Source organism: Eretmochelys imbricata, chromosome 1 (genome assembly GCF_965152235.1).
Source record: "Eretmochelys imbricata isolate rEreImb1 chromosome 1, rEreImb1.hap1, whole genome shotgun sequence".
Taxonomy (NCBI): domain Eukaryota; kingdom Metazoa; phylum Chordata; order Testudines; family Cheloniidae; genus Eretmochelys; species Eretmochelys imbricata.
This window is the reverse complement of record NC_135572.1, coordinates 217,000,011-217,025,489: the sequence shown is the minus strand read 5'-3', so window position 1 is coordinate 217,025,489 and position 25,479 is coordinate 217,000,011. Positions and strand designations below refer to the sequence as shown.

The following is a 25,479-nucleotide window of genomic DNA, read 5'->3' as shown; positions in this document are numbered from 1 at the left end:
CTGTTAGTCTTTAAGGTGCCACCAGACTCCTTGTTGTTTTTGTGGTTACAGACTAACATGGCTACACCCTGATACTTGTATTTATATGAACACACCTACTCTGCCTAGCTATCCAGCAGACAGAGCTGTGTTGCTAAAGTGATCCATTTTGGCTGGTGTTGGGTTACAAATCAGGCAAAGGTGCTCCTCAACAAGGCAGACAAGATCGTCCAGCAGCTGGTGAAGAAGTGGCTGTTCCTTCCCCAGAGAGCCAGCAACGAGCTGGTCTATATCGCCCACAGGCATGGTGGTGCCAATGTCCCCCGCATGGGTGACCTGTGTGACATCGCCGTGATCACCCACGCCTTCCGCCTGCTGACGTGTTCCGACACCATGGTAAGGAACATCGCAGCAAACGCCCTCCATGACGCAACAAAGAAGCAGGTTGGCAGAGCCCCCTCCAGCCAAGACACCGCCAGCTTCCTGAGCGGTTTCCTGGATAGCGAATTCGGACGGGATGGGCGCGACATTGCTTCACTGTGGTCCTGTGCTCGCAAAGCCACCCGTCGCCTGGGGAAGCGCATCGGCTGCCACTGGAAGTGGTGTGAGGAGCGCCAGGAGCTGGGAGTCCTGGTGCCGCAGATCAGGTCTGAGGACAACACCATCGACACCCCGAGTGCCAGGGGCATGCTGGAGAGGACCCTGAAGGCAGCCATCCACTCGCTGTACATGGAAACCCTGAAGCGTAAACCAGACCAGGGTAAAGCCTTCGAACTGACCAGCAAGTGGGAAGCCAGCAACCACTTCCTCGCTGGGGGCGGCTTCACCCATTTCGCCGACTGGCGGTTCATCCACCGTGCCCGGCTCAACTGCATCCTGCTCAACGGAGCAGTCCGCCACGGGAACCGAGACAAGCGTTGCAGGAAGTGCGGCTACTCCAACGAGACCCTGCCCCACGTCCTGTGCAGCTGCAAGCCCCACTCCAGAGCCTGGCAGCTGCGCCACAACGCCATCCAGAACCGCCTAGTGAAAGCCATCGCACCGCGCCTGGGGGAGATCGCCGTGAATGGCGCCATCCCCGGTACTGACAGCCAGTTGCGACCCGACGTGGTAGTCACCAACGAGGCCCAGAAAAAGATCATCCTCGTCGACATCACGGTCTCCTTCGAGAACAGGACCCCGGCCTTCCGAGAAGCCCAAGCTCGTAAGCTGGAAAAATACGCCCCTCTGGCCGACACCCTGAGAGCGAAGGGCTACGAGGTGCAGATGGATGCCCTGATCGTTGGAGCATTGGGCGCTTGGGACCCCTGCAACGAGTGTGTGCTGCGGACCTGTGGAATCTGTCGACGCTACGCATGGCTCATGCGGTGCCTCATGGTCTCGGACACCATCCGATGGTCCAGGGACATCTACATCAAACACATCACCGGCCACCGACAGTACCAGGAGGTATGAGCTGGTACGACATCGTGCATCCACTATGGGAAAGGGACTGAGAGGCTTTTTCCACTGGACCGTATGAACTGAAACCATAAACTCACTGAACATTAAATCCCACCAAATGAGGGTGGATCCATCTCTATCATCGTATCCGCTCATTATACTCCACACCTGAACATAGCCATTATATGAACAACATACCCCCATATCTCAATGTCTGTACTTTGACCGGTTAAACTTTTACCCCCAATCGGGGAGATTGCAGATCATGTATTCCTTACGCCACCAGCTCCTAAACTGAATTTCGTACCCCTTGATAATCTGTACCTTATTCCCTGATAACCAGAAACTTCTATGCTTGAACTCTGTACCGTTTTCTTTTTCTCTCAACATAATCTTAATAAAATTTTTAAATTTGAATGCAGGGAAAATGATTATATTGTTGTCCTTATTGTATGAGCAAAGGGCAGCAGAACTGTGCTTAGCCTGCCCTGACTGAGGAAGTTACCCTCAATTGAACTGCACTTGCTAAGCAGGGGGTAAGGGGCTAAATCCTAGTGAAAAGGAGAGAGAGGGTGTGGGTAGGTATTCCTATCTGGTGGTGTGGACTCTACCTTAGAGACTTGGATGTTATTCAACAACCCCTCCCCTGCCCCCATTTAAAGACAGAGCTGAAACAAGACTCCTGAAGGGCTGGAGAGACCAGACGCTTCTGAGCAGTAACACACCAATATAGAACACTGACTTCTGACTCTATGGGCCTGATTCCCCATGGCCTGGCACCATACATAGTCATTTCCCCCAAAACAAAGTGAGTGCAAAGTGAATGGAAAATACTGAAATAGTTTATGAGATGGGAGAACTCATCGGATTCTGACATCACAGTCAGTTGGGAGGGGAACTTGGGCAGGCATGGAAGGACAGTTGAAAATAGATGGGATTTTTATTCAGATTGTTAAAGTCTCTGGGCCTGATTCCCCACTGCAATCACTCCAGTTTTATACCAGTTTCACTCCCCTGACATCACCCAATGTCACAGCCTGGTCTTTGTATAATTGAAATTGGTTTGTATTAAAAAGCAATACCAGGCACATTTCACAGGCAGTGACAGGAAAGAGTGTGATCAGATACAGAAGTTTTCTCCACTTCCTGCAGTGACATTCACATAGTGGCCAAAGCATTAAAGTTTGCTAAAACCACAGTGCTGTTTGCTGACTGCTCATGCCAAATTATGTCAGCAAAGAGCTACCCAGCAAAGACATTTTTCTCATAATCTCTCATGAATGTGGGCAAGAAGGCTGAAGTGTAAATGTTATAAATGGAAGAAAGACTCTTGCAGGGCGACTGGAGGGAGGGACTAACTGAGAAGAGGATGGTGAGTAAGGGTGAATGTTACTGGGTGCAGAAACTGAAGGGGGGCAGTAATGCAGGCAGGAAAGAAAAAGGCAAGGAAAGCAGTAAAGACGTGATCCAAAGCCCACTGAAGCCAACAGAACTCTTCCACTGACTTCAGTGCACTTTGAAAGAACACTAACAAGAAGGATTGGTATGTTCACATCGTGAGGGTGTTTATACTGAAGCTGACCACCTGTGATGATCTAGTTGATTGTCCTTGTAGATGAAACAGCCAAGAGTTTCTCTGCCACTGAGGCAAAAATTACCAATGAAACCTTGTAAAAGTGCCATTCCGGTATGCTATATGTTCGGGGCAAATGTAAAATTTGTGCCAGGTTCATTCAAACACTGTCTGAAACAGGTAAAGCCATCTTCCTTGTCAAGCAGTTGAAAAGTCTGAATGTTGATATCTGCATTTTATCTGAAGTGTGATGGCCAGGGAAAAGAATGTTGAGCACTATACATTTTTGTTGTCAGGCTGCCCCGATAGGTTTCTCCAGCAAGGGGTGGCTATTGTACTTTCCCACAATGACCGATGGGCACTGCAGGTTGGTAGGTGATTAGTGAGTGACTTAGCAGCATCTGACTCCTTACCAGCTCTGGACATTTTACCACCATCACAGTATATGGTACAAGGCCAATGATGTGGCTGGAGATGATTTTTACTAGCAACTGCAGTTATTCCTCAATGAAACTCCAAGAAGATATGTCATCATGAGAGATGTTATCATGATCCTGAGTAACTTTAATGTTCAGGAAGGAAAAGATAATGACACCTGGGTGAGTACTCTCAGGAAGTTTGGTATTGGGCAGAAGAACAGGGACAGACAGTGATTGCTGGAATTTGCAGCTGCCAATGACAGGGTGACCATTGACTTGCTCTTCTGTCATCCAAGGTTTCACAAACTGACCTGGTACAGCCCAGATGGTTTCACTGTGACTGTTACTGATCATGTCCTCATTAACAATCATTGGTGGTCAATGGTCACTGATGTACGCCTTCACAGAGGTGCTCCACTTGACACTGACCATCAACTTCTACTGACAAAACTGCTTCTTCACCTTTGAAGGCAGACAGTGAATGGGCCAAAATTAGTGCAATTCAACCAAAAGCTCGTGTCATAAATATAAAGGAAAGGGTAAACCTCTTTAAAATCCCTCCTGGCCAGAGGAAAAATCCTCTCACCTGTAAAGGGTTAAGAAGCTAAAGGTAACATCGCTGGCACCTGACCAAAATGACCAATCAGGAGACAAGATACTTTCAAAAGCTGGGAGGAGGGAGAGAAACAAAGGGTCTGTGTCTGTCTGTATGCTGTTTTTGCCGGGGATAGAACAGGAATGGAGTCTTAGAACTTCAGTAAGTAATCTAGCTAGGTATGTGTTAGATTATGATTTCTTTAAATGGCTGAGAAAAGAACTGTGCTGAATAGAATGACTATTCCTGTCTGTGTGTCTTTTTTGTAACTTAAGGTTTTGCCTAGAGGGATTCTCTATGTTTTGAATCTAATTACCCTGTAAGGTATCTACCATCCTGATTTTACAGAGGTGATTCCGTGACTTCTATTAAAAGTCTTCTTGCAAGAAAACTGAATGCTTTTACATTGTTCTCAGATCCAAGGGTTTGGGTCTGTGGTCACCTATGCAAATTGGTGAGGATTTTTACCAAACCTTCTCCAGGAAGTGGGGTGCAAGGGTTGGGAGGATTTTGGGGGGAAAGACGTGTCCAAACTATGTTTTCCCAGTAAACCCAGTTAAAGTTTGGTGGTGGCAGTGGAAATTCCAAGGGCAAAGGGTAAATTAATTTGTACCTTGGGGAAGTTTTAACCTAAGCTGGTAAAAGTAAGCTTAGGAGGTTTTCATGCAGGTCCCCACATCTGTACCCTAGAGTTCAGAGTGGGGAAGGAACCTTGACAGCTTGTATTACATCCAAGCTATCAGATAGCTTTCTGTTCTGACCTGTGTAAGGCCACTGAAACATTACAGACTGAAGTCTCACTTCCTCTGCCCGCAGTGCTGACTGCTGCCAGCTTGGTGCTGTGGCCTCAGCCCTTCAAATATCAACCATGGATCAGTGAAGAGATGTTTACAGCAGTTGGAACTAAGAAAAAAAATGAGGTGGCAATTCTGCGAGATGTTTGTCGAAAGCAAAGGGCTGAATGGATTTGACTAAGTTGCTGAAGACAGGTTAGAGTATTATTGTACCATGACTGCATAGGCTTTTCCAGACAATCTGACACACCAGTATCATTCCTGATGATTGGAAGAAGGGAATTATTCTGACTCTGTTCAAAAAAGGCTACAAGGCTGAATGTAGCAACTATAGAGGTATTATGCTGTTGTCAGTCCCAGGGAAGTCTTTGCTTCTGTGTAAAGATGCTCTAAGCCAACAGGAGAGAGCTCTCTCATCGGTTTAATAACTCTGCCTCCCTGAGAGGCAATAGCTATGTCAGCAAGAGAGCTACCCCCATAGTGCGGTCTACATGGGGGGTTAAGGTCAGTATAACTATATTTTTCACACCCCCGAGCTACGTAGTTATACCACAGTAAGTGTGCAGTGTCCACTTGGCCTACAGCAGTGCAGATATGCTGCTGAACTGCTGCAGCATTTCAAGTGTAGACAAGTCCTTAGAAACACACAGTCGACAGTAGCCATTTGCTTCATGCTAAGGTAAGCACAGTTCAAGTTTTGGCCATCATTTTTCAATGGAATTCTGGAGAGGGTGAAAACATGGGAATAAAGTTGACTCCATTGTGAAGTTGGCATTTAAATTAAGTAACAGGGCCACCGATAGTGTCTGCCCCCCTTTTATATATACATGCATTCACACACACAACCTATCTCACCCCAAATCAAAACTAACCAGCAAGTACCACTTCCTCAACTCTGCTTTGGGAGATTTGATTTTTTCTCTAGGTTTGATCAGCCAGATGTGCCAACATCCCCCACACCTGCCAGCCACAGCTGAAATAGCTTACATACCACTCCCATCCCTTTGCTCTGTTGGTTAGTCCAAGCCAGTAATACCCATTTGTAAGAGCTGATCATCATCATCTTCAAGACTAAGCTTGATAAGTTTATGGAGGTGATGGTATGATTGGATAGCCTAATTTTGGGAATTAAATGATCTTTGACTATTAGCAGTAAATATGCCCAATGGCCTGTGATGGGATGTTAGATGGGGTGGGATCTGCGTTACTACAGAGAATTCTTTCCTGGTTGTCTGGCTGGTGAGTCTTGCCCATATGCTCAGGTTTAGCTGATGGCCATATCTGGGGTCGGGAAGGAATTTTCCTCCAGGGCAGATTGGCAGAGGCCCTGGAGGTTTTTTGCCTTCCTCTGTAGCATGGGGCACGGGTCACTTGCTGGAGGATCCTCTGCACCTTGCAGTCTTTAAACCATGATTTGAGGACTTCAATAGCTTAGACATAGGTTAGGGGGTTATTACAGGAGTGGGTGGGTGAGATTCTGTGGCCTGTGTTGTGCAGGTCAGACATGATCATGATGGTCCCTTCTGACCTTAAAGTCTATGATTCTATGATTCTATGTTCCTATTACAGTTTTGGCGTTTAGGGCAGTGACGAAGTTCCTCCACTCCTGTCTGTTGCTGGCAGGTCTTTCAATGGTTCCCCAGCTGTGTCCCAGGTTTTTCAGCTTGGCTTCCACAGCTCTTCACCCTGTTGTTTTTGGGTGGCCTCATTTTCACTTGTCTTCAGGTGTCCATTTTATTGCTACTCTGGTGATGGAATCAGTTTCTATCCGAAGCACATGACCGATCCATTTCCAACGCCTCCTGGCAATGATGGTTGCCCAGATCCTCTTGGGTGCACTGTGTCAGTAGATCTTGGTTTGAAATTGTTCTGGGCCAAAAGATATGGAGGAATTTTCTGAGGCAGGTTGTATGGAATGAAGACAGTTTGGACATGTCATACTTTCTCACTCCCCAGCATTCTGCACTATAAAGTAGTGTTGAAAGTACGCAGCTCTGATAAATCTTGGGTTTGGGTTTGGTGTTGTATTTTGATGATTTCCAGCCTGTATTTAAGCTCCTGAAGGTGTTCCTGGCTTTATTGATTTTGTTCTGAATGTCCTGGCTTGTTCCACCATCCTGGTTATGGTGCTGCCCAAGTATGTGAATGTTTCTACATTAGTGAGAACATAATCCTCTATCTGTACTGGTGATGGTGAGGCGATATTAAAAGTCATGATATCTGCCTTATTGCTGTTGCTTTTCAGTTCAATTTGCTGGCTGAATGTATTGAGTTGAGTTGTTTTTTCTTGTATATGGTGTTGGGTATGTGATAGGAGAGCGATCATCTGCAAAGTCCAGGTTTTCAAGAGATGAGAAGAGTGTCCATTTAATGCCTCTTGGCATGTCTTCTGCAATACGCCGCATTACCTAGTCGATGGCAATGATGAAGAGGATTGTAGACATGACACACCCCTGTCGTACTCCTGTTTTGACTTCAAAACTGAGCACACTGTGATCAACACTGCATGTAAAGTTGAAATAAAGCTTTTAATGGTGTTGGTTATATGGAAAGGGATTCCATATGCCTGCAGAATGCGCCATAGGCTGGTCCTGTGAATGCTATCAAAAGCCTTCTCCAGCATCCACAGGAAGACTAAGCTCTTTCACAGTCCATTGTCTCTGCTAATGGCCCATTAGCCCTGTCTGGCTTTTCCATTGTTGTACCTGAAGCGCTGGTGGGGGGTGACACCCAAAGTAACACATTTGAAATACAGATACATAATTAATATTCCTAACTTCAGATACAGAAACGATACAGGCATACAAATTGGATAATCACATTCAGTAAATCATAACCTTTCCAATAATACCTTACAAGATCCATATTGCATAAAGTACATCTCAGTTATGTCCTATTCATATCATAAGCATATTTTCATAAAGAATATGGAGTGAAATGTCACACTAGCATTCTGCGTGTACTTTGCACTGGTGTAAGTGACCCACACAAGGTGCAGGGCAACATTATAGTCGGTCCCATGTTTCTAGTCTTCCTGGTTTTGAAGACTTGAGAAAGTGAACCAGGTATAATGAAGGTTCTCTCCTCAACAATGAGGGATGGATGGAAACAATTACTTTTTAAAACAAATGCTTTTATTCTGGAGCATCCCTGGGGTGACAAATATGTTTGCTAAAAATATTTCTCATTGGATCATGGCAAAATTAGAATGATTATAACTAACACTGTTAATCAAAAAGTAAGCTTTAAAAGTAGCCTGTTAAGTTTTGGAACACTCTAAAGGGCCCAGTTCTCATATTTGGCCCAAAGCTTCTTGTTTTGTTTTGAGGCAATATATTTTGAGGAGAGTCTCTCCTCTTCAATCTTAAAGCATTTATCTCTCCGACCCAACATGATTTACACCAAGATGATTATAGCCAAGACGACTGTAACCATAGCCACACAGGCTAGACCTTTTCAGATCCAGATGTTTGAACATAGATCTGATTCCAAGAAGTGTTACATAGCTGTGCATACACATTACATGGAAAATAAAGGTACATTGATATTTCTGCTTCTAAGCTAAAGACCTTTATGGAAAAATACAAACTAATACTGAGAGGGACAGTTTGAAAGCAAGCTGGTTTTGTGGTGTTAAGGGATGTATTTACCCTACATCTCCCTCCCCCACCACCACACTTGCTGCAATAGCTCTACAGAAAGGTCAGTCTTTCCAAAGGAAGGAAGCTATCATACATCTTTTGTATGTGGCTTCATAGATTCTAGCTAGTCTTGTTTAATTTTTAATTTCACACATTTGCAAGTTATTAAAGGAGTATACAGCTCTCAAACAAAGAACCCCACAAAGCCAAAATGTTAAGATATAAGGTTTCTGCTGTGTTGCCTTTTATAAAAACAAAGTTAAACCTGTAATTAATTAGCTGTCCTGTATGCATGATATTTGGAGCTCCCTTCTGAATTCCTCAGATCAAAACCTGTCTGCCTGACATTTCTCACTCACAATCTCTGGCCACAAGGAGTTACTGGTTTTCTGCATGTGTACACATTTTCATAGGAATCAAGATGTTTCAGAGCTTTGAGGTGAATCCTAAGTCCCAGTGAAGAGAATTTCCATTGACTTCAGTGGGGCCAGGACTTCACCCATGGAATTTACAATACTAATGTTTCTCACATTCTTAAGGGATTTTGTTGTTTGTTTGTTTGGTTTTTTTTTTTTTTTTGGTTTGTTTGTTGGTTTTTTAGTTTTTGAAATATTTTTTAAATGGTGTGGGCTAGAATCTCTAGAGTTGCTTAACACAGCTGTCCTCCACAAGACCTAGTGCTCTGGAGTATTTAAGGGGAGATTTGATATTTAATTTTGGAGTTAAGGTTTTTAGTCTGAACTCCTTTGTGGAATTTCTAAGATCTTACCATTTTTTTAACCACCTGCTACTGTTTGCTCCAACTGGAACAGCGGTTTAGGGGGTCAGAGGTGGGAGAGAGAGAATTCAGAACCCTTACCAGAGTCTCATTTATGTCTCTGACAAGTTCCTCTATATCTTTCAGGGTTATCAATATTATCCAGATAACAGGTGGTAAAGTTAGACCCTCAATTCAGCAAAGCACTTATGTACATTCTTAAATTCATCTCTGTCCAGATAGCACAGTGAAGTCAAGGGGAATCTTTCCATTGCTTACAATGAAATTTAAGACTGTGTTTAAAGTTAAGTTTAAACAGTTAAGTGCTTTACTAAATTGGAGCCTAAATTACAAAACTCCCATGGCCTTCATTGTTGCAGTATCTTGATTTCAATGGTGGTTGGGTGTCTAACCGGTTTAGGTACTTCGGAAAATTCCATAAGGTGCTATCTGCATCTTTAGGGCTTAAACACATTTGAAAATCTGGTCTTTCACTTTTCTCCTTTCTTCTCTTAGGGCCTGATCCAAAGCCCACTGAAGTAAATGAATTGGAAAGACTCCCATTGACTTCTCTGGGCTTTTATCAGGATCCCTATTCCTTGCTGCTTCACTTTCTCTTGCCTTATGGTTTTAGAGCCCGTCCACATCTTTACTACATATAAAGCAAACAGATACCCTACAAGGAAGAAAGAAAAAGAAGAGAGAGAAGCTAGAAAGTCTCCCTTAAAGAGCACAGTGTGTGCATTCTAACAAGCTGTATGTAGCAACTCTACCTCTCAAAATGTCTGTTTCAGCAGTTCTTAATAAAACGGTGCAGTACACAGAAAGCAAAGGACTCACAGCTACATACTCATATCACTATTGTTACTGTTCTTTGGTTATTTTTAAAACTTATGGGTAGGTTGTTAGTAAAGCTGTAGTATAACAAACATCCTGTACTGATCTGGCCTGAGAGTTTGTCTGGTTTGTCACTTTGAATTACATAAACTGGTTTGCGCTTCTAAACAAGCCAGCTGTAGGTGGCAGAAAGGAAGGCCAGACCACCACAAACACCTACAGCCCACATCATCCTAGCACATCAGTTAACGTTAATATTTTATAATTTAAATTATTCTATTTTTAGATATAGAAATTAAATGTGCACTTCAGCTAACATTTCTTCCCTCCCCACCCCCGCTTTACTATTCCTCTCCTATGTATAAAAACTGCTATTGACTTTTTAAAAAAACATCTTTTCCTGCTGATTTTTTACATTGGAAATATTAGATCTTCAGATTCTCTCTCTGTTATGCACCATAACATACCCAATTTCATGTACGGCACGATGGGGAATAACATGAAAGGACTCCATGCTTGTAAAACTAACTCTTTATTAAGAGAACTATTTACTCAGATGCTGCAACTGCAGCTAGCATTCAAGCCATGAGTGTAACCCCAGAACTTGACCAAACTAAACCACAGACATTTGGGTGGTATTTAGCCACCATTAAATAAAAGCAGAACACCACATAGCTAGAAATAATTGTCAGGACTCTTGTCATAAATATAAAGGGAAGGGTAAACACCTTTAAAATCCCTCCTGGCCAGAGGAAAAATCGTTTCACCTGTAAGGGGTTAAGAAGCTAGGATAACCTCACTGGCACCTGACCAAAATGACCAATGAGGAGACAAGATATTTTCAAAAGCTGGAGGGAGGGAGAAACAAAGTCTCTCTCTATCTGTCTGTGTGATGCTTTTGCCGGGAACAGAACAGGAATGGAGTCTTAGAACTTAGTAAGTAATCTAGCTCAATATGCGTTAGATTCTGTTTGTTTAAATGGCTAAAAAAATAAGCTGTGCTGAATGGAATGGGTATTCCTGTTTTTGTGTCTTTTTGTAACTTAAGGTTTTGCCTAGAGGGATTCTCTATGATTTTAATCTAATTGCCCTGTAAGGTATTTACCATCCTGATTTTACAGAGCTGATTCTTTTACTTTTTCTTCTATTAAAATTCTTCTTTTAAGAACCTGATTGCTTTTTTCATTGTTCTTAAGATCCAAGGGTTTGGGTCTGTGTTCACCTATGTAAATTGGTGAGGATTTTTATCAAGCCTTCCCAAGGAAAGGGGGGGTAGGGTTTGGGGAGGATTTTGGGGGGAAAGACATTTCCAAGTAGGCTCTTTCCTGGTTATATATCTGTTAGACGCTTGGTGGTGGCAGCAATAAAGTCCAAGGGAAAAAGGAAAATAGTTTGTACCTTGGGGAAGTTTTAACCTAAGCTGGTAAAAATAAGCTTAGGAGGTTTTCGTGCAGGTCTGCACATCTGTACCCTAGAGTTCAGAGTGGGGAAGGAACCTTGACATGGTGGCAGAGCGGTGGGATTAACTTGAAATCATTTTGAGATCAATTTGAGATTTTTTGAACCAGAAGCACAGATTTGAAAAGGAAATATTTTTTTTCCTTTGGGCTGCTGGAAAGCAGCTTTTAAGCTAAAAGCGGTTATAGGTTTTTTTTTTTTCTCTGCTTTGGGGCCAGAGCAGAGACAAAAGGGAATTGTCTTTTGTGAGCTGGAGTTTTCTTGACCTAAAGGTAGGGTAGTTAACCTCCTGCAGGGAAATTCATAAGTCTTTACAGACCTGAAGAAGTTTTTTTTTTCCTAAGAGCAACTAGAGGGGTTTTCTGTCTATTTACCTGGAGACAAAGGTGTTAGGGTTTTTTTTAAAGGATTTTTCTGTAGGCTGACAATCACTATCAGAGAACATAGGTATCCGGACAGCACAGCAAAATTTTACAAGCCAAGGGTTTTTTTTTTTGTTTTGTTTTCTTTCTAACTCTCAGGTGTAAAGTCAGTTAAAAACAGTGAGGTTAAGATGACAGACTGCACTGTTCAACAGAAGCTGGAATTAGCCAGATTTGAGGCTGAGGAAAGACAAAAGGAACATGAAAGATGGGTAGAACTCAGACAGATGGAGATGGAGAAGGAAAAAGAGAGGAAGCATGCACTGGAGATGGAGAAGGCAAAGGCTCAGCAGAATAGGAGGTTTTCATGCGGGTCCCCACATCTGTACCCTAGAGTTCAGAGTGGGGAAGGAACCTTGACAAGTCTCATAGGCCAGGCCAAATTGCTGCAGTTGCAGCTTTGCTAATCAGAATGCGAGGAGGGGAAGAGAGTTAACAGACATCAAGAATGGAATAGAGTAAGTGGACAGCAACCTTGAATTTGGTGCCCCTGACATATAAGTTTATTATGGCTAGAAATACTAGGAATGTATTGTTGATAAAAGATAATGAGTAATTGGTTAAAGCTAGGAGAATTGGTGACCCAATACAGGTTACTATGGTAATACCCTAGGGGTTGCTCTGAGTTATGAGTTTGTGTTAGCCATAAAAGATCAAGTAAAAGTAAACACCTTGGAGCAATCTGAGGGAACTTTTCTTTGGGCAAGGAGCTGACACCTTTACTCCCTGTCAGATGGATGGAAGGAGGGCCTCCAGAAGCCTGGCTGTGTATCATTTAAAACCATCTCAGACTTTGGGTAACTATAATGTTTGCGGGGGCTCTGAACATATTGCTACAGCATAGATGTGTGCTTGAGATCTAATAAAAAGATCAGGGAGCACTCAGGGAGAGATGTTCATATTGTGTGCATTAAACATTGACTTTTCAACCTGAAATACCCACACACATTGGCAGAAGAGTAGGGGGGAGTTAAAAGTCAAAAGACTAAAAACATGATTAGATTTTTTTAAAAATCTCATGACTTGGGGGCCAAATCTCATGACTTTTGCTCTTTTGAGTTTGGCAGCACTGGAATTGCTGTGGACCTGGAACTGCATCTTTCAGTTCAGTTGGTTCACTCAGCACCAGGAGGAGGAGGAGATGGATGGATTCCTTTGAGGGGCTGGTCTGGTGTTTGGCTGCTTTGAGGATTTCAGAATGTCAGGCTGAGCAGCAGGGATGGGGATAGAAATGGAGGAGAGTTTTTGGGGAAATTTTACCAGTAACTGGAGTTTTTCTAGGGTGAGCACTGCACATTCTCAGTCTGGACAGATGCCTTGTGGTGCTGCAGGATCACTGGAGCCTTCTGCATGTAGTTCCCAGTTGGATCTGATATGTTGGACATGACCATCCAGAAGTTGTAGTTTAGGTATGTCATCTCCTGTGTACCAGCCTTCCTGGCCTTAGCAGCTGCCTTGGTGAAGAACATTCTCCTTCCCAGTGCCCTGTTCATAGATCTTTTTCCATGAAAGGCCAAGAAAGAAAGGAAGAACCACTTACAGGGCCTTCTTTTGAAAGATGCTTTAGCAGCGGAATTCTCCAATTCTGAGGAACTCCATGCAGGGCCACAAAATCCCATCCTCTGCTGAAAGGCCCTCTTCAGAAGTCAAGATAAAAATTCCAGAGCCTCAGTGACACCAGCCTCTGGATCTGGAACAAGAAAATGGACTGCGGAAAATTCTTCACCTGTGTCAGTGCCATAAGGATAAAAGGCTCTCTTGGTGTTGAAGAAGGGTTCTTCAGTGCAAGGAATGAGCCTACTTCCCTCTCTGGTTTGGAGCTAGCAAAAGTACCATATGGATCCATGTCTTCATTGCTGAAAGTGCTTCCAGAATGGAGGGAACCACTCGTTTTCCTTCATTCTGCAAAACTAGAGATTGCAATGGATATGATGGGACAGCTGTGATCCTAACAGCATCCCAATGCAAGAGGACAAGGGGCTCATTGGTATCTTGTTGTGAGAATCAGCTGGCTTGACCAGTATATTCAACTCACTAATGTCATACCCTGTATCTAAAAGGTGTCATGCAAGATATCAACTGAAAGTTAATATCATACTGATCATTAATATTATTGTGTGGTGTATGTATGGAGGACAAAAATCAAAATTACAAGCATATTGGAAATTATGTTATCAAAGTGTGCCTGTCAGGCAAAACTAAAGTTACCCCACCCTAAACAAAGGAATGTTCTGTAACCTGGAAGGCATCTCCAACGTACATGATAAGACAATGGCAGTGCAAATTACATAGAAGGTAAACAGGACCATCAAGACAGCAGGGGGAGGAGGTTGCAGGAAACAGATCAATTTGCATGTTATCAAACACCACCAATGGAAGAAGCCAGCATGAAATTTCCTTCACAATTTTCCTTCTCCCCCACTCTGAACTCTAGGGTACAGATGTGGGGACCTGCATGAAAACCTCCTAAGCTTATCTTTACCAGCTTAGGTCAAAACTTCCCCAAGGTACAAAATATTCCATCCGTTGTCCTTGGACTGGCCGCTACCACCACCAAACTAATACTGGTTACTGGGGAAGAGCTGTTTGGACGCGTCCTTCCCCCCAAAATACTTCCCAAAACCTTGCACCCCACTTCCTGGACAAGGTTTGGCAAAAAGCCTCACCAATTTGCCTAGGTGACTACAGACCCAGACCCTTGGATCTTAAGAACAATGAACAATCCTCCCAACACTTGCACCCCCCCTTTCCTGGGAAATGTTGGATAAAAAGCCTCACCAATTTGCATAGGTGACCACAGACCCAAACCCTTGGATCTGAGAACAATGAAAAAGCATTCAGTTTTCTTACAAGAAGACTTTTAATAAAAATAGAAGTAAATAGAAATAAAGAAATCCCCCCTGTAAAATCAGGATGGTGGATATCTTACAGGGTAATTAGATTCAAAAACATAGAGAACCCCTCTAGGCAAAACCTTAAGTTACAAAAAAGATACACAGACAGAAATAGTTATTCTATTCAGCACAATTCTTTTCTCAGCCATTTAAAGAAATCATAATCTAGCACATACCTAGCTAGATTACTTACTAAAAGTTCTAAGACTCCATTCCTGGTCTATCCCCGACAAAGACCAGCATATAGACAGACACACAGACCCTTTGTTTCTCTCCCTCCTCCCAGATTTTGAAAGTATCTTGTCTCCTCATTGGTCATTTTGGTCAGGTGCCAGCAAGGTTACCTTTAGCTTCTTAATCCTTTACAGGTGAGAGGATTTTTCCCCTTGCCAGGAGGAATTTCAAGGAATGTTCTGTCACCTGGAAGGCATCTCCAACGTACATGATAAGACAATGGCAGTGCAAATTACATAGAAGGTAAACAGGATCATCAAGACAGCAGGGGGAGGAGGTTGCAAGAAACAGATCAATTTGCATGTTATCAAACACCACCAATGGAAGAAGCCAGCATGAAATTTCCTTCACAATTTTCCTTCCATGACCCCTTCCTCACAGCTTGGATGAACTTTACTTTGGGGTGTAATCTTCTGAAGAATTGATTTCAAAGGTTCATGGGCAGGGCCTCAGGGCGGAGCCAGGGTGGAGCACCCCTAGGGAAAAATAAAAGTCAACACCTATGCTTCCCGGTGCCTTCCCTCTGCCTCCTAGATCTCTGACACCTTCCCTCAATATCCTGGATCTCCCTGGCACCATCCCTCAGTCTCCCCAGCATGGTCCCATGGTGTTCTCAGTCTCCCCAGCATGATTCTATAGCATCGTCCATCTTATTGGCGCAATCCCATGGTGCCCTTGGTTTCCCTGGCACCTTCTCTGGGCATCCTCAGTGACCCCAGCACCTTCCTGGGTGTCCTCAGTGTTACCGGCATCATCCCTCAGCATCCTCAGACTCCCCAGTGCCTTTCCTCAGTCACCCTGGCATGATCGCTCAGCCTCTAGTGCCCGGGGAACCGAGAAGAAAGGGCAGAGTGGGGAGTTGAGCATCCCCAGGGCCAGGAAGAAGCCAGTGCCTGTGCCTACATTAGCTGCTATAACTAGAAAAATGACCCTTACTGGGGATAAAGATCCTCTGGCCTGTGTAACAGTCTCATAGCCTCCTAGACTTTAAAGCCAGAAGGAACCGTCATGATCATCTAGTCTGACTCTTGCACGTTGCAGGCCACAGAACTTCACCCACCCACTCCAGGTTCTTTGTTTCCATGTACAAGCCCCAAGGCTGCAGCATGTGCAAGAGCTGAGTGCCCAAGGGTCTCAGGAGCTGATGGGTCAGTATCTCACTGCGTTTCTTTTCTAGCCCTGCAATAGACCCCAACCAAAATAGGAAGAGTCACCTGCAGCCAAAGACATCTTGTTATTTATTATATTTTATGTTATTCCCTTAGTTGAGTTATTTACTACTCATTACTGTGGGTATTACCATTAGGATAAAACCTATAAAGTGTTATGATAATTAGCCTTATAGAGCAGTTACAATGTATATTGCACTAGCTTTACCTATAAACTGTATTATTAATAGCTTTAAATTTCAATTATATTATCATTATTATTAAATAAGTATTTATTATTATTTATCATTGTATTATACTTATAATTATCTTTGTATTATACTTATTCTAATATATTATTGCTTAGTATTAGTAACTGTGTATTATAATTACTATTTTTATCATTAGGGTTGGAGCTAGGGCAATGGGTTCTATTATTTCTAATTCTCTTTTGGTCTTTCCCAAGCATTGGAGAATGTGGATTCTGCTCAGCCCAAAGGGGAAAAGGAAGAGCCTCCTTGGATGGGCCCTCACCAAAGACATCTATTTATGTGTCTGGGCTGAGAGGAGAATGTATGTGTCTGCATCTGGTTTGAGAGGAGAAAGTGTGCAGGGCTGGGAGGAGAGTGAATGTCCAGCAATGAAACAGTGAACCTTTGGCATGGCATTGCTGCTCATATCTCACACCATACTTACCACCCTCCCACTCTGCCTACCAACTATACAAGGGGGGGGGAAGTCCTTCACAACACAAAACTGGTCTTGACAGATCAGTAATGATAGTAAAGAAATCATGCACTTTTCTATCTGGATAATTTCTCACATAATCCAGAGCAATATTTTCCCCAGCCTGCTCATTATTTTATTTTCATCAATAGAATGGTTAATTAAAATGTATCTTAATAAATTACTTTTAACTGGGATAGCGGTGGGAAGAGAGGCATATCACTACATCTGTACACTTATATTTTGGAGTATTTGTCTTTAGATTTGTTTTCCCTGTTATTTTAATACCAAATGTTAGCCAGCAGGTGTCTCTATTTCACCACTGTGATTGGAATCCCAGGGGAGCCGGCTGAGGTCACTCAATTAGGGTGAACTGCAAAGAATGGGGCAGGCAATCCCCAAAGCTGGTGGATATTCCAATACTTAGATTTACCAAGCCAGCACAATACAGCTTCTGTTATACCTCACTGGTTACACAGAAGTCAACAACACAGTTCCCTTAAAGTAACCCAGCCTCAGGCCTCCACCTAGACACCCAAGTCAGGTATGATGAGGATTAATAAAAATCTTATTCATCATATAAAAGAAAAAGTTCTACCAATCCCAAAGGATCAGACACATTACCTCCCAGGTTAATGAATATTCCATGTCTTACCCCAAATACATGGTTACAGACAATTCTCATTAACTAAACTGAAATTTATTTTAAAAGAAAAGGGAGAGAGAATTGGTGAAAAAAAAAACAGAATACATACAGACATGAGTCAGTCTTGAGATTCAGATTCATAACATAGATGGAGAACTTTGTAGATGCAAAGAGTTCTTTCAGAAAAAGTCCATAGGTTATAGTCCAACGTTTATATTCAGGATGATCCAGTCAGAACTGGGATCTCAGTCGTGGTTGCTTAAGCTTCTCCTGCATGAAATCTCAAGCAGATCTGAGATGACAGGATCAGAACACAAGGATCCTTTATACCGAAACTTAGCTACACGAATTAACATGAGGGAAACTGCCTGTTTTTCAACCATTCTCAGATGATTGGCTATGCATTTCAAAGAGAGATTAACACAGCGGATATCACATGTTTACAGTTAATTTAAATGCTAAAATGGTCTTTTGATCTTTGAATTAACAGAATACAGCATAGACAGAGACTGTTTGATTACATTGTTGACCTCTACCTATATATATATATATATATATATATAAATACACAAAAACACAAACATTATCTCCCCGTATGTTTTTAAGGGTTGAATTTGAGTAATTTATCTTGCAGGATGCTTAACCCTTTCTGGTCATTTATCACATCCCCAACGTGAATCTGGTGTGAAAAGGAGAAATTAGAGCTCCTGGATACACCTTAAGGATTTTCCAGTATTGATATGAGCTGTGTCTATATTGAATTCTTTGTAAGGCCAAATTACTGGTGCCTGCTTTGGCCCAAGTTAAAAATTTAATTCATACTTCGTGAAACACTTCAGTGATTTCAGGGTTTGGTCTATGTGTTGACTTAACATAGCCATTAATGTTCTTTAGCGCTTACTCTGGCATTCAGCCAGGAAGCCAGCAGTGCACGTTGTGCACAGCAGTCCAAGCTCGTAATGGTTTTTCTTCTCTGGAAAGTTTTAGAATAGTGTATAGGCATTAGCTATGAAAACTCAACATTATTAGGCCTTTTAAGTATGTTCTTATTGAACCAAACAATATAATCATAAGGGTTTCTATAATGTACCACTCTTAACATGTTCAAGGGTTTTTCCAAAAGGCCATGCACATTGTACATTTTTACAGTTTTTGTATTAGCAACAAGTTAGTTACAATCATTAGCAATAACATCAGTTCTATCACAAATGTATATTTACAATAACTTTTGTCATGCCAAGCCCTGCAGCTGGGCTCTGAGGGGATGGGATGTGGGTGTCTGGGCCAAGAGGTGCCCTGTGGCAGGGCTCTGGTGTGAGGGGAGGGTGGATGTCTGGGCTGGGGGGGTGCCCTGCAGCTGGGCTCGTGGTGCGGGAGTGGGGTGTCTGGGCTCTGGGGGCTCCACTCAGCCCCCTCCAGCGTCTCCCAACTGGAACTGGATTGCCATAGGATTTTCTTTAACTCTCTAATCTTGGGAGAATCTATTTTGCTGTTGTCTGTATAGTTGACATACTTCTTGACAGGTATTTTGAAATAGATTACCAAAATAATTGAAACTGATGTGATTATACTGTGTTATTTTGACAAATAAAATATGCAGAATTTTGCAGGATTTTAAAATATTGTGCTCAGAATTTTTAATTTTTGGTGCAGAATTTTTAATTTTTTAGAGCAGAATTCCCCCAGGAGTAGACATGGAAGGCTTAGATAGTACCCTGGAAGAGCAGGACTACTGTGACATGGCTAGAAGTCTAAGCCACAAAGATGAGGAGCAAGAGAGGGGATGCAGAATGAAACAACAGGCCAAGGAACTATGAGAAGAGGGTGTCAGGTTAGCAGAGCCAATCCCCAGATGTGGTGAGAAGGAAACAGCCCAGTGCTAAGTAGAAGTATCTATGTATAAGAATATGCATGGTTAGAACCTGGGGGGGGGGGGGGGGGGGGAGGGGCATGTCCTGGACTGCTGCCACCCCCACATCACCACAGGGAAGACCCTATGAGGCTGGGCCCAGCAGGATGTACTGCACAGCAGGACCCAAATGGCAGCTTCTCTCCAGCCACTGATTGGCTTAAGCCAGGAAGCCATAACAGGGAGTTGTCTGCTTCAGACCCTGCATGTGAGAAGTCCCAGACTCTGGCTTCTGACCCAGCCTGCTTCCTGACACCTGACTCTTGGTTTACCCTCCAGCCTACCTTGGACTGGGACCTCCTGGTAACCAGACCCTGCCTGCCTCCTGGTGCCTGTCTCCTGGTGTGCATTCTGACCTGTCTCAGACTTGAATCTCCTGGTAACTTGACTTCTGACACTCGATTTGCCCTTTGACCTGACTTGGACTCGGACCCTTTGGTACCTGACTTGGCCTGACTCCCAACTCCCACTCTGATCACTAGGTCTGACTACCCATGACCAAGTCATGACAGTTTGCTCAGACCACCTTTTGCACTCCCCTGCCCCAAAAATCCATCCAACCCCCTCACAGATGCTGTGAACTTTATAGATGCTATGGCCAAAATCTGCACTGGACCTGGTAGAGACAATTAATGGGTGACCCCTATCATCAGGACCAGTGACTCAGGAGACCATCCTCTTATAGGCCAATGGAAGGGTACTGAGAAACAATCTGCTTCAATATAATCTGCTCCCCATCTGTCCTGATAATTCTCAACATTCCCTGCTTGGAATAGAACAATCCATGTTATCTCCTGAATATTGTCAGAATGTGTGTCTCTAACGAAGCAACCAACCCCTAACTGACCTGCGCCTAGGACCCTGAGAAGCAGAGCCCCTGATGGCAAGTGCTAACCAGGCGGGAGTGGCTCCAGGCCAGAACCTCAGCCACCAACAAGTATCACAACTACCTGGCTGTGTTCAAGAAGAAGAATGCAGATTTGCTATCCCCACAAGAGACCATGACTGCCTGATAGACCTACAGCCCAGGGCAAAGGTGCCCTATAGATGGATATATTCCATGTCAGAACCAGAACTGGGAGCACTGCATGGGTATATGCAGGAAAACCTTGCCAAGGGCTTGCTTAGATTTGGTGACCTACCTCTCCAGCAGGGGGATCTGTCCTCTTTTTGAAGAAGAAACACAGGTCACTACGACTCTAAGTAGACTATTGTGCATTGAACCAAGTGATCATATGTAACTGATATCCCTTGCTCCTCATTCCAGAATTGCTGGAACGCCTGAGGATGGCGAGGATCTTCACAAAACTAGATCTTTGAGGGCATACAATTTAGTATGCATAAGGCCTAGGGACGAATGGAAGACTGCTTTTTGTACCCAGTATGGACAGTAATATTTGGTGATGCCATTTGGGCTTTACCAATGCCCCTGCAATATTTAATAAATTACTTGTTATGGGATATCCCGGATCAATACATGATTATCTACCTGGACAGTATATTGATATTTTCTGAGAACCTGGAGCAGCACTACTACCATATCTGTTCCATCCTGGGGACATTATGGAAGCATGGGTTGTATGCCAAACTAGAAAAGTGAACTTTCCAGCAGGCCGCCATGGAATTTTTGGGATACATCATCTCCCCAGAGGGAATCCAGATGGATCAACAGAAGGTGGAAGCCATTCGTAACTAGACAGAACCCCAGACCCTCTGGGAACTTAACTGGTTCCCAGGTTTCTCACATTTTTATAGAAGATTAATCACTGACTTCTCTCAAGTAATAACCCCCCACCCCGACTTCCTTTCTCCATAAAGCTATGTGATTCATTTGGTCACCTGAAGCCCAGCTCACTTTTGACCAGCTAAAGGCCACCTTCACTACAGCCTGGTGTACCCTGATCCAACTAATCTGTTTACAGTGGAAGCAGATGCATCCAATGTGGCCCTAGGGGTGGTACTCTCACAGCAACTCAGGCCCCAGTTGTGCATTCTATTCTGAGAAGCTTAGCCCCGCTGAGCTAAACTGAAATATGGCACAAGGAGATATTCACTAAACAAACTGCATTTGAAGAATGGTGTCACCCTTGAGGGGGCTTGGTATCCAATACAGGTATTCATCAATCATAAGAACCTCATGTACCTCCACAAGGCCCAAGCGTTGAACCAGAGGCAGCTAAGGAGGGCCTTTTTCTTTGCTTGGTTTGAGTTCACTGTTACCTACCGCCCGGGAAGGTGAAATGGAAAAGCTGGTGCTCTGTTGCAGAAGGGGAAATACTACCTGGAAAGCAAATAATGGACTTTTGAGACCCCGCTACCTCCTCAAGCCTGGTAACTTTGCCAATGCCACAATCCAGTGAGACCTGCTCTCCCTTATCTGATCGATCTTGAAGGAAGACTTGCTTGCTCAAATGACTCAGCCCCTTGCCATTGGGGGCTAAGATGTACCATTCTGTTTGGGATGGGGTAACATACTTCAATGAGCACATATATGTACCCGCAAGGCGTCTCCAACAGGAGGTGCTGCGGCTGTGCCATGATGCTCCATTGGTGGATCACATTGGCCACTGGAAGACCTCACATCTGGTTCTGATTTTTTCTGGTAGCCCCACATGTGGGCTAAGGTCCAAGCATATGTGGACTCCTGCAAGTGGTGTGCACGTACCAAGACACCCCAAAACAGTTATGTACCTATTTTATAATAGCTCCATCTAGGTTCTATTTCCCTACTTTGTTTATGAGAAGGTCTAATATGGGTAGGTATTCCAAGCATCCATACTCTGTTGATGAAATCACAGATGAGATGGGCAGGTCATGTCACCAGAATGTCAGATGAGCAACTGCCACAGAAGATATTTTATGGTGAGCTAAAGGAGGGCACCACAGTATCCCTGGCACCCCTTGGCACCATAGTACCCCTGGAGACTCCAGCTAGGCCTTGCTCCACCATCAGTCTAGACTTTAATGTGGAGCTCCCACCATCTGATAGCCACACCATAGTCTTCACAGATGTGGACTGCCTGACAAAAAATGGCCCACTTCATCCTCTGCAACCAGCTGACCACTGCTGAGATTACTGCCCAATTCCTACTGCACAATGTGGGCCAGCTCCATGAACTCCTAGACCACATAGTTTTCAACTGAGGCCCACAAATCACCTCTCACTTCTTGTGTGAAGTGCTCAGGCTACTGGATGTCCAGATATCCAGCTCCATTGCATACCACCCGCAAACAGATGAACGAATAGTGCGTAGCATAGCCCACAGTGAAAATATCAAGGTCAAGGCAGGCTGCAAAAGGAAAGCTTCAAAACTGGAGGTTAACACTGAAGTTAGATTCACCAACCAGTGAGATACTGTGCTCCTGATCCCCCGCACTGGTTATTAAGAAGCTGAAAAAAGAAATCCCAGAGCCCTCTTTATTGCATTCCAGTTCTCTGACTCCCAGCCAGCAAATAGGTCCAGTAAAGTGAGGAGTTATTTAAAAACTCTGCTCACTATACAAAATGTTCTTCTGACTCCAAAGGGCTAGTCACATTACCAGATCAATAGCAGTTTGGATCTTACCCAAAATATCACGCTGCCAGACAATCCTTTAGTATCTAAAACTAATGGTTTATTATAAAAGACTAAAAAGAGAGCTGTTAAATGGTCAAAGCAATCCGACACATACATAAGACTTCAGAGTCCATATATCAGGTTCTTAGCAGCATTTTTGAGTTTTCTGGCTTGTGGAGTCCCCCTGTAACACATCCAAAGCTTGGATGGGTCTGCCAGTCCTTTGTTCAATGTTTCAGTTTGTAGAAAAGTTGGTCCAGAGGTAAAAAGCAGGATTGAAGACAAAATGCAACTTTTTTTTTATATTCTCTCCCATGTGGCTTGTACATCCTCTGTCCCAAACACAAGCTCACAGCATATGAGAGTCCCCTGTCCATCACCATATCCCTACATGTCCTGCTGACTCTTAGGGAAGCCCCGGCTTCTTTCAGTGGGTTCATTATATAGCTGATTGCCCTTGATGGGTCATCGAACTGGCTAGATCAGGGGTTCTCAAACTTTCTCACCCCCCTCCCCCGCACACACAAACTGATTATCATGCACATTGTAGGGAGAGTGGTCGCTTTGGATGAGCTATTACCAGCAGGAGAGTGAGTTTGTGTGTGTGTTTTTTGGAGGGGGGTGGGAGGGTGAGAAAACCTGGAATTGTGCTGGAAATGGCCCACCTTGATTATCATACACATTTTAAAGAGAGTGGTCACTTTGGATGGGCTATTACCAGCAGGAGAGTGAGTTTGTGTGGGGGGGGGGGGGGCGGAGGGTGAGGAAACCTGGATTTGTGCTGGAAATGGCCCAACTTGATGATCACTTTAGATAAGCTATTACCAGCAGGAGAGAGGGGTGGGAGGAGGTATTGTTTCATGGTCTCTGTGTATATAATGTCTTCTGCAGTTTCCACAGTATGCATCCAATGAAGTGAGCTGTAGCTCACGAAAGCTCATGCTCAAATAAATTGGTTAGTCTCTAAGGTGCCACAAGTACTCCTTTTCTTTTTGCGAATACAGACTAACACAGCTGTTACTCTGAAACCTCTCAACATTGACTCCATCTTAATGTGTTTTTGGTCTGGATTATAATAACTTGATCAAGGAACATGTGTGCAGTAGCCAGGCCCCTGATCCAGTTATAGTTGTAGTACATATGGGGCCAAAATGTACAATTTAAATTCGTACGGGGGTGTCTGGGCTAAATATCCCATCAGGGTAGTTGCAGTTGGTGACACTGGGAATATGACTGAAGATTAGGGCAAGAGATACTGCACAGAGGTGAGCAGCATTACAGCTGGGGAATCACAGAAGAAGGGAAATCCTAGAGACCTATGGGTTCTGAACCCCATTCCCTGAAAAGGAAAGAGTTAATATCTCAACTTCTGGTGGGCCTAACACTACTCTTCTTGATTTTATGAGCTCTTAGGGTCATGGATCTAGATTGCTGGCTGAAGATCACGTCTCTCTCAGAATTGTAGGCTCTAATATCTGTCAACTTCTCAAAAAGGTAATTAAATATATTTTCTGATTGAACCCCCTTTAAATAGCATGTGATGCAAGAAACTGTAATATGTCCCAGTGGGGAGAAAAAGAATCTGTCTTGACCACGGGAAGGAGTGCATTGAAATATGGGGAGCAAAAAACTGTGCTATCTGCAGCACCCGAAGAGTTTGGGATACAATAACAGGCAGGAATATTATACGGGAAGGAGAAATCTGGAACTTAAAGGGGACCCACAACAGAAAACAAAATTGAGCTTTTGCCATTTTGTTATTCCTTTAGGAGGGATAAAGAGGGCTGAGAGGGTTTCTTTTTTTAAATCTGCTTCTTTATTTTTTACCTCAGAAATGAGAAAACTTGTCTTTCCTTCTGTTGCTGGAAGACTCCTTAACAAGACCAGAAAACTGGAGATGGAGATTTCTCAGCCCTCAATTGAAGGGGGAAAGGCAGAGAGAGGTGTTGAATGTTTAATAAAGAGATATTTCAACCCAACTGATTTTCAAGAATTTGAATTAAATAGTTAACTAACAAAAAACAAAGTGTTTTAAACAACCTGGATCAAGTGACAGGAGACTCAGGCCACCTGTCTGTATTCACAGTCATATCTGCTTACATCAGGAACAAATTTTTTTTTCACTCCTTTTCACTCCTAGTGGCATTGCAGAGACTGATAGCAATGGGCGCATGAGATGATCCTATTCCACATTGTGCATCAGAAGCAGAATTGTTACATTCCAAATGCAGGGATAAACTCTTCTCTTACACCTCTGCAACCACATTAAAAACAAAGGGCCTGATTCTCCACTCCCTGGCAACCCGTGCACGCAATTTACACCTGTGGCCAGCTCTATGGCTTGAACTTTCTCCCACACTTAAGTAAGGGCAGCTGTACAGTTAAAACGCTGCATTGGCACAGCTGCACCGAAGCATCTGTCCTGCTGCAGCCCTGTAATGAAGATG

At 43.6% G+C, this 25,479-nt stretch overlaps 1 long non-coding RNA gene across 1 annotated transcript; it reads left to right on the top strand.

The window, feature by feature from the left end:
- The first annotated feature begins 2,701 nt into the window (after positions 1–2,701).
- Positions 2,702–25,101, top strand: LOC144268748 (uncharacterized). The gene is made up of 3 exons (XR_013346841.1): positions 2,702–2,794; positions 24,446–24,526; positions 24,865–25,101. It is a non-coding gene; the product is annotated as an uncharacterized LOC144268748 (long non-coding RNA).
- Positions 25,102–25,479: the final 378 nt, after the last annotated feature.